The sequence below is a fragment of the Nyctereutes procyonoides genome, unplaced genomic scaffold (assembly GCF_905146905.1).
Source record: "Nyctereutes procyonoides isolate TBG_1078 unplaced genomic scaffold, NYPRO_anot_genome, whole genome shotgun sequence".
NCBI lineage: Eukaryota > Metazoa > Chordata > Mammalia > Carnivora > Canidae > Nyctereutes > Nyctereutes procyonoides.
Window position 1 is genome coordinate 1,890,359 of NW_026575147.1, and position 9,408 is coordinate 1,899,766.

Sequence of the window (9,408 nt, forward strand, 5' to 3'; positions counted from 1 at the left end):
AGTAAGACAGATGAGGAAACATCCTAAGTGCCTATGACCTCTATCCCTGTTACATTATTTTCTCTCTCCCAGCTTATGCCTACGACCTCATGGAGAGGTTCCTATGGCCATCTGAATAAAAGGGAAGAAACTTAGGCCTAGTTTACAGGTGACCCTACATGATATATAGGTATCACCCAAAAGCTTCCAGTAGTATTACTCTTCCCCTTTCTGGGAAATCCCTAAAGAAGAGTGTATGAAACAAAATCCTCCTAATAGGCTTGACATCAAGCAGTAAAACTAGTTGTTTGTTTTGCCTGAAAGGAGAAATAGCTAAAGATATGAGTTTATACTAGTGGCTAGAAGGTCAAGGTCTTGGAAAGAAAACGATTAGTAAAGTACTGACAAGGATATCTGTGAATAAGGTATATGATAGACATCTTTGAATGAGTAAAAATGTAAAGACATTTGCAAAAAAAAAATAAAAGTAAAGACATTTGTTTCTTATGTGAATTGACCTCACCCATTGACATCAATAGAGCAAGATTTTAGTATTCAAGTGGATAGGATGACCTGTTCTCTGAAATGCAGTCAGTCTTTTTTCTCAACCAATCGTATTATTTTTTTCTCCCTCAATGGGATCCTAAGCAAAATGGCCACAGTAAGCAGTGACAGAGGCTGTGCATGGGCTCAGTAACATGGATTTCCACTTATTGAAGCTGATCTAGCTACAATTACTGCTGAATGCCTCATCTTCTAGTAACAACAACCACTGAGTCCCTGATATGACACCATGCCCCAGGGGAGTTATCTGATGGTATATTGATTACATTGGATAACACCTATCATGGAAGGGAAAGCACTTTGTTCCTCCTGAAATATACGCATACTCTCAATATGGATTTGGAATGCTTCTGCCAAAACTGCTATCTGTGGACTTAAAGAACACCTTATCTGTCATGGTATTCCACACCACATTTCTTCTGATCAAGGAACTCCACAGCAAATGAAATGCAACATGATCCTTGATTTTACCAATCCTGAAGCAGCTGCCTTGAAAGAACTGTTGAATTTTTTTTTGAAGACTTAGTTACAGTGCCAAGTAGGGAACAGTATCTTATAGATTGGGGTCAATGTCCTCCAGGAAACTATATGTGCTTTAAATAATCATCTAATATATGATGCTATTTCTCTCATAGTCAGGATTCATGGGTTTAGTAAATAAAAAGTGGAGGTAGGAGTGACAACACTATTTTCCTTAGTGACCTAGTTTTTCTTTCCTTTCCCCATGACTTTATTATCTGCAAATTTAGAGGTTTTATTTCCAAAGGGAGAAATGCTGCTGCCAGGAAACACAATAATGATTCCATTAAACTGGAGGTTAAAAATTATACCAAGCCATTTTGGCTGATCAGGTCTCTGTACCAACAATCAAAGAGGTTGTTATCTCAGATGGTGTAAGTGATCTTCATAATTAAGTGAAAATTGGGCTACTACAATGTGATTGAGGTAAGAAACAGTGTGTCTATAATACAGAGGATCCATTAGATTATCTCTTAGTGTTGTCATGTCCTATAATTAAAACCAGTGGAAAACAACAATAACTTAGTTCAGACAAGAATGGTAATGGTCAAGACTTGTCAGAAAACATTTAGGTTACCCCATAAGACACAGAACCATGCTAAAGTACTTGCTAGGGACAAAGAATAGGTGGAATGGGAAAGTAAGACACAATTATAAATACTAGTTCTGGCAACAGGACCTATTGCAGAAATATCTATATCTATCTCTTCCCTTTCATTTCCTCTTATCTAAATAAAATATATTTATTAATTACAGTTAAACTTATATTACTGTATTTAATTTATTGGATGTCAAAGAGAAGAGTGAATGTCAGCCAAGCAATTTGCATTTGTTTGTTTGTTTGTTTATTTTTAAAATTTATTAATTTATTTTAGAGAGAATGAGAGAAAGAGAGACAGAGGATCTCAATCAGATTCTGTGTGGAGTCCAAACCTGACACAGGGCTTGATCCCATGACCCTGATATCACAACCTGAGCTAAACCAAGAGTCAGATGCTTAACTGATTGTGCCACCCAGGTGGCCTATGCATTGCTTTTAGGTAAAGGTTTAGTGCATTTTTGGCTATGTGCAGGATAGTTATATCATGTTAGGTAGAAGTATGACTTTCTTTTGTATCTATTAGGAGATGAAGTATTATTCAGGGAACTAACTATGGTTTCTGAATTGACAATGGTGACTGTGATGGTTAGTAATGTTTGTCAACTCAACTAGGCTACAGCAACAATTATTCAGTTAAATGTGTTGCTGATGGTACCTGGGTGGCTCAGTTGGTTAAATGTCTGCCTTCAGCTTGGGTCCTGATCTCAGCATCCTGTGATTGAGCCTTCCTCAGGCTCCCCCCATCCATGGGAAGCCTGCTTTTCCCTCTCCCTCTGCCTGCTGCTCTGCCTGCTTGTGCTTTATCAAATAAATAAATAAAATCTAGAAACAAAGAAAGAAACAAAGAAACCAAAAAGAAAGTGTTGCTAAAAAAAGAATGTGTTGCTATAAACTTATTTTGTAGATGTGACTGCTAGCCACAATCAGCTGACTTTAGGCAAAAAAAAAAAAAAAAAAAAAAAAGCAGAAAAAGGAAAACTATGCTCAATAATCTGTGTGAGCCAGATTCATTCTGCTGGAAGTTCTTAATTAAGAGCAGAGCTGAGGTATCCCTGATGAAAAATTCTACCTTGGACTTAAGCTTCAACTCTTGCCCAAGAGTGTCCAGCTTGTCTTCATCATAACTTTTCCCAAAGATTGTGACTTGTCTAGCCAGCCCTCACAGTTGCATGAGCCAATTCCTTGTATAAATATCTGTATATCTTTATCTATCTATATCTACCTATCAACTTACCTACTTATTTATCATAAATATATAACTGATTTTATTTCTCTGGTCAAGCCCTGGACCGATACACTTAGAAATGACAAAATGTTACTCTTTAATTTAGCAAAGTCTCAATGCTTTTGCTCTCCAACAAAAAAAAAGATTTTAGAATATTTTAAGGGAAAACGTTACATTTTAACTATAAGTAATTTTTCATGAAATTTAAATCTGTTTTTCAGTCCTATTATATCTATTTTATACATATATTTCTCTTTCAGATTTAGTGACACATCCTTTTTTCTTTTGCTTTTTTTCTTTCTTCTCCTTCTTCTTCTTCTTCCTTTTTTTTCCCTTGCATTTAAGACTTTTCACCCAGGGTCTTGTTGTTTCTGCTTAAAGTCCATCTTTAGGACTTTATGTTAATGAGGTGGCCTAGTGAAGGAATGTTAGGTTAAAAAATTAAGAGAAGAAAGAGAGAAAGAAAGAAAGAAGGAAGAAAGAAAGAAAGAAAAAGAAAGAAAGAAAGAAAGAATACAATTTGTTCATGCTTGATGTCAAATATATTTACACCTAGAAATTCTCACAGCATATTCATTATATTATTCCACTAACCTTCCACATTTTATTTTATTCTTGAAAAGTCGGCTTCTCAAAGAATGTAGACCAAAGATTCTTGAAATATGATTCATGAACCAACAGTATCACCATCAGGAGAGAAACTTACAAATGCAAATGATAGAATTTGCTAATACCTATTGAATCATAAAATCTGAGGGTGAGGCATAATAACCTGTCAACAGGTCCTCCAAATAATTGTTATGTAAGTTAGTTTGAAAAGTATTATTTTGATTAAATTGCAGCTGAATCTACTTTTTACTACTTTAAAAAGGTTTTCTTTATGGGGATCCCTGGGTGGCGCAGCGGTTTGGCGCCTGCCTTTGGCCCAGGGCGCGATCCTGGAGACCCGGGATCGAGTCCCACGTCGGGCTCCCGGTGCATGGAGCCTGCTTCTCCCTCTGCCTGTGTCTCTGCCTCTCTCTCTCTCTCTCTCTCTCTCTCTCTGTGTGACTATCATAAATAAATAAATTAAAAAAAAAATAAAAAGGTTTTCTTTAGTTTTGGTTTTGTGTTGTTCCTAAGAACTGTTGAAATAAGAATTTGGTTTTATTCATACATCTTGAGGTTGATTGGCCTTCTCATGTCCAAGATTTTACCTTGGTTTTAGAGATTTATCTTGAAAATGCTCAGCCATTTTCTCCTCAAATATTGACTCTTTTTTTTTCTCACTCCTCTCCTATTCGAAATGTAAGTAAATGTGCTCTTTTCCATATCCAAAAATTTCTCGCTTATTTATGTATTTTTCCTTCATTCTGCATTGTTTTCTGAATTTTTTCTCAATCAATTCAGTTTTTGTTTGATAATCTGTTCCATATATATGCACATATACATGATATATATGATATATATATCATATATACAATATCATTTTTTTCACGCATATCACCTATCTAAAAGCTTTATTTTTGCTAGGTAGTTTTTTTATATTTTCATTGCTGAAATTTTTATTTGTTTATTTATTTAGACAAATAAATCCTAGTTATTTTAGAATTTATGTCTGATAATTCTATTAAAAGCCATGTATCTGGGCAGCCCTGGTGTTCCAGAAGTTTAACGCCTGCCTTCGGCTCAGGGCGTGATCCTGGAGTCCCAGGATTGAGTCTCATATCGGGCTCCCTGCATGGAGCCTGCTTCTCCCTCTTCCTGTGTCTCTGCCTCTCTCTCTCTGTGTCTTTCATGAATAAATAAATAAATAAATTCTTTTAAAAAAGCCATGTATCTTTCTGCTTTCCTGCATTTTTAACATTGTTTTTGATGGGTATCATTTAGAATACCTTTTCCCTTGACTTTCTTAAGTTCTCATTGTACTACCACAATTGGGGGGGGGGGATATTTTTGAGGCACAATTGCTTGATGGCTTTTCTTTTGTTTCTGCCATGCACCTCAAGACAATAACTTTCAGGGAATATTTTAAATTAATGCTTGAAGTTTTAAAAATTCTATCCCCATGAGGTATATTTGGGTGGCAAATCTTTTAAGAGGCCTGACTTGTGGTTAATTTTTCTTCAGTTTTCCTTCATACTATGCTTAGAGCCATGGCAACTTTTTTTTGAAGAATACGGAGTTCTTATATCTTGTTCAGCCTTAACCCAAAGGTGGAGTCCTTTATGAGTTCAGCTTGTTCTAGGGATGTCCTCTAACAGATCACCCATTTTCTATGGCCTTAAGGCTTTGACTTTTGCCACCTTGTCCTGGAAAGAATGACAAGTTAGGTCCTTATCCGCCAACATGAACAAATGACCTTAGAACAAAAGCTGTTTCAGGATTTATCCTCTGCTTCTCACTCTCCCTTATACTTTGGCCTTTAAGTCTCTTGCTAGGTTGTCCACTCTCTGATATTACCAAGCATTTTTACTAGTTTTCAACAACAGAGTTGTCTAATTATCTAGCACAACATATTTTGTAAAAGGAATTCAAAAGATTTTTGGCAGTAAATTTGACCATAGCTTCTGGAAATATTTCATGAGTTACATGGGAAAAGTAGTTACATTAAACCCATTTTGATTCTACATTTTATGATAGATCCATTCACTACCATATTCTCAAGTAATTTCTTGAAATTTTTTTGTATCTGATTAAGATTTTAAACTTGTAAACTTTGATCTTGTATCTGTATTAGCCACTTTAATGTTGTAAGTCTGCCTATCTTCTATTAGAATGGTGTTTTCTAAACATTTCTCATTATGACTCTGAAATCTTCATCAATTAGAACTGATAAACTATAAGTCAGTTTTCATTGCATTATGAGTAGAGGAAGAGTTAAAGTGTGTGTGTGTGTGTGTGTGTGTGTGTGTGAAAGAGAGAGAGAGAGAGAGAGAGAGAGTTAGTTGGTTCTGTACATGTATAATAAAAAACCATTATAATCATCTATACAAGTTGACTGGGTACATACTTATTCTAGGGTTAAACTCTCCTTCCAGCTAATATTTTCCATGTTTTCTACCTGTTTCATATTCCAAACTGTGTTTGAAGTTTATAGTTTAAGGATAATTTATGAACCCACCCAGAATTGAAGAAACTTACAAAATTAGATATAAATTACCAGTAGGATCTAGACATCTTCTTTGAGACTTGAGACTTGTGTTATAATCAGTCAAGTCCTACTCATTTCAGAAGTTAATTCATATGGAAGATTTTATAATCATGATCACTGGCAGATAATACGTTTCTTTGTAGAAAGAGTAAAAATTTTAGCCTATCCACATATTGAATTCATTTGAATAAATGGGATCTTACTTTGCTGCCACATCAGTTAAATTTATAATTTTGGTTTGATTTTTTTTCTTTATCTCAGGACACTAATGCACTATGTTCATATTCTCTAAATTGAACTCTTTGGGTCTAGCTCAGGACATAGCTGACCCTGTCCAAAATGACTACACAATCTGATGATGGATCTTTCTAGTACTATATTCTATCTAGGTTAGACAAATTATTTTCATGTAGGAAATTGTCCTACCCAAGTGTTTCACACTGCACAGAAATTATGACAGTAGAAAAGGCTAAAGCAATTTTCATGGAGCAAAGCACATGAATCAGAAACCAGCATCAAATTATGTTTCTTTACTTAACGAAAAGTCATCTTCAAATCGGATCTTCTTGTAATACCCAGTGAACTTTACACAGTAAGAAATTATTAAAATGGTTTCATCAGGAAATCTTTTGTAAAATTCCTGATATAGAACCTCCTTTAGGAAGTACTTTATATATATGAGGTATTATTACTGCAGGAGTGGAAAAATATCCTACTTCATATATGATCTTATATTGAACCACACAAAAATTTGTATAAACTTTAATTTTATCAAGTATTTTCACCTACATCACTTTTTCTTAAATTTTTATACCAATTCTGTGAATTATAACTGCAACTTAACTATGCACATTTAAGGAATAAATTAAATAAAATGAGCAAGGAAGCTAAACACAACTGTCATACCTAATTCTACTTACATAGTTTCCTTCATGCCATGTTGCAGAATATATTATATTATATTATATTATATTATATTATATTATATTATATTATATTAATTATATTATATATTATATAGAATTGCTTTGATCTATGTGCTTTTTAGAAGTGTGTGCTTTATTTCCAAATATTTGGGGATTTTCCAGCTACATTTTTGTTATTATTTCTACTTTAATTCCACTGAGGTTTGAGAATGTACTATATATGATTTTTATTCTTTCAAAATTTTTGAAGTGTATTTTCTTGACCAAAATGTTATCTATCTTGGTGAATATTATAGCCAACCTTGGTGAGAATGTGGGTTTTGCAGTTGTTGAATGAATTACCCCATAAATAGATTAGATGAATTTGATAGGCAATGTTGTTTGGGCCAACTCAATCCATACTGATTTTCTGCCGCCTTGATTTATGAATTAAAGACAGAGGTGGTGTTGAAGTCTTCAACTAAATAAAATAGTGGATTTTTTTCTATTACTCCTTTCAGTCACATCATTTTTTTTCCTGATATATTTTGACTCTCTATTGTTCAGTTCATATATATTTAAGGTTATATATTCTTAAAGAATTGATTCTTTGTGATTATGCAGTGTCTTTCTTTTTTGACAATTTCCCCCTTTTAGATGTCTTTCTCTGAAATTAGTATATCTACTCAGCTTTCTTTTGATTAACATTAGCATGTTGTCTTTTTTTCTCCATTCTTTGCTTTTAACCTATCTTGTCTTTATATTTAGTATGGGTTTCTTGTAGGCAACATATTCTTGTGCGTTTTTTTAACCCCACTTTGACTATTTTTAATTAACGTACTTAGAACACTTATCTTTATTTTTATTTTTTATTTTTTTTAACTTTTGTTTATTTATGATAGTCACACAGAGAGAGAGAGAGAGAGGCAGAGACACAGGCAGAGGGAGAAGCAGGCTCCAAGCACCGGGAGCCCGACATGGGATTCCATCCAGCGTCTCCAGGATCGCGCCCTGGGCCAAAGGCAGGCGCCAAACTGCTGCGCCACCCAGGGATCCCAGAACACTTACCTTTAGAGTGAGTATTGATATATTTAGATTGTTATCAACCATGCTTGTAACATTTTTTATTCTTTGCCAAAGGCTTTTCCTCCCCTATCTTCTCTGATTTTCTTTCTTTTTTTAAAGATTTTATTTATTTATTCATGAGAGACACACACACACACAGAGAGAGAGAGAGAGAGAGAGAGAGAGAGAGAGGCAAAGACACACACAGAGGGAGAAGCAGGCTCCATGCAGGGAGCCTGACATGGGACTCGGTCGGGGACTCCAGGATCACGCCCTGGGTCGAAGGCAGGCGCTAAACCTCTGAGCCCCCCATGGATTCCCTCTTCTCTGATTTTCATTGAGCATCCAATATAATTCTATTTTATGTCTTCTCTTCATATATCAATTATAATATTTCAACAAAGGGTACTTTTCCTAGGGTTTGCAAGACACATTTTCAACTAATCTAATTCAACTTTGAAATAACAGTATTTTGCTTCATGTGTGGTGCAGATACCTTATAACAAATTTTTCCTAAGTCCATCCTTCCATTCCTATGAAATTATGGTTACTTCACTTATCCATATTCTATAATCACTCATTATAGTATTATTTTCCTCAGCTATCTTTTAGATCAAATAAGAAGAAAAATAAAATTACTTGCCTATATTTATTCCTTCTCTGATGTTCTTTCTTTATATATAAGATTCTGACATATAAATTTTCAATATAAATAAAACCATTTAATATTTTGCAGTGAAGATCTGCTAATGATGAATTCCCTCAGTTTTATTTGTCTGAAAAAGAATCTTCATTTTTCCTTCCCTTTTGGAAAAATAATCACTGGACATAGAATTCTAGACTGATGGCTTTTTATTTTTCTTCAATCATGTAAAATATTTAATTTTACTTCTTTCTTGTTTGCATTATTTCCAACAAGAAGTAACTTATAATTATTATTTTTATCCCTCTCTAGATAAGATGTTTTTGTCTTTCCAAGAATTCTTTCAAGATTTTCTCTTTGTCTTTGATTTTTTTGGAGTTTGTATATACTATCCCTAAAAACAGATTTTGGAGTATTCTAATTGGTATTTTCTGAGCTTCATAGATCTCTGGTTTATGATATGTCAATAATTTTGAAAAATTCTTAGACATTATTACTCCAAATATTTCTTCTGATTTGTTTTCTCTTATCCTTTTGGTATTTTAATTAAATAATTGGAACTTTTTCTACAGTTCTTTCCTGTTCTGTTTTTCCTTTTTTTTTTTTTTGTCTTTTAATTTCAGGTCAGCACTTTCTAATTACCTACCCTCAATTCATTGTTTCTGTTTTAGCTTTTTTTTTTTTTTTTTCAGGTTTCTACTTAAGTACCCACAAGCTTACTGATCTTTCTCTGCCAGCGTTGGTTTCCTGTGAAGCCCATCAAAGGCATTTTTT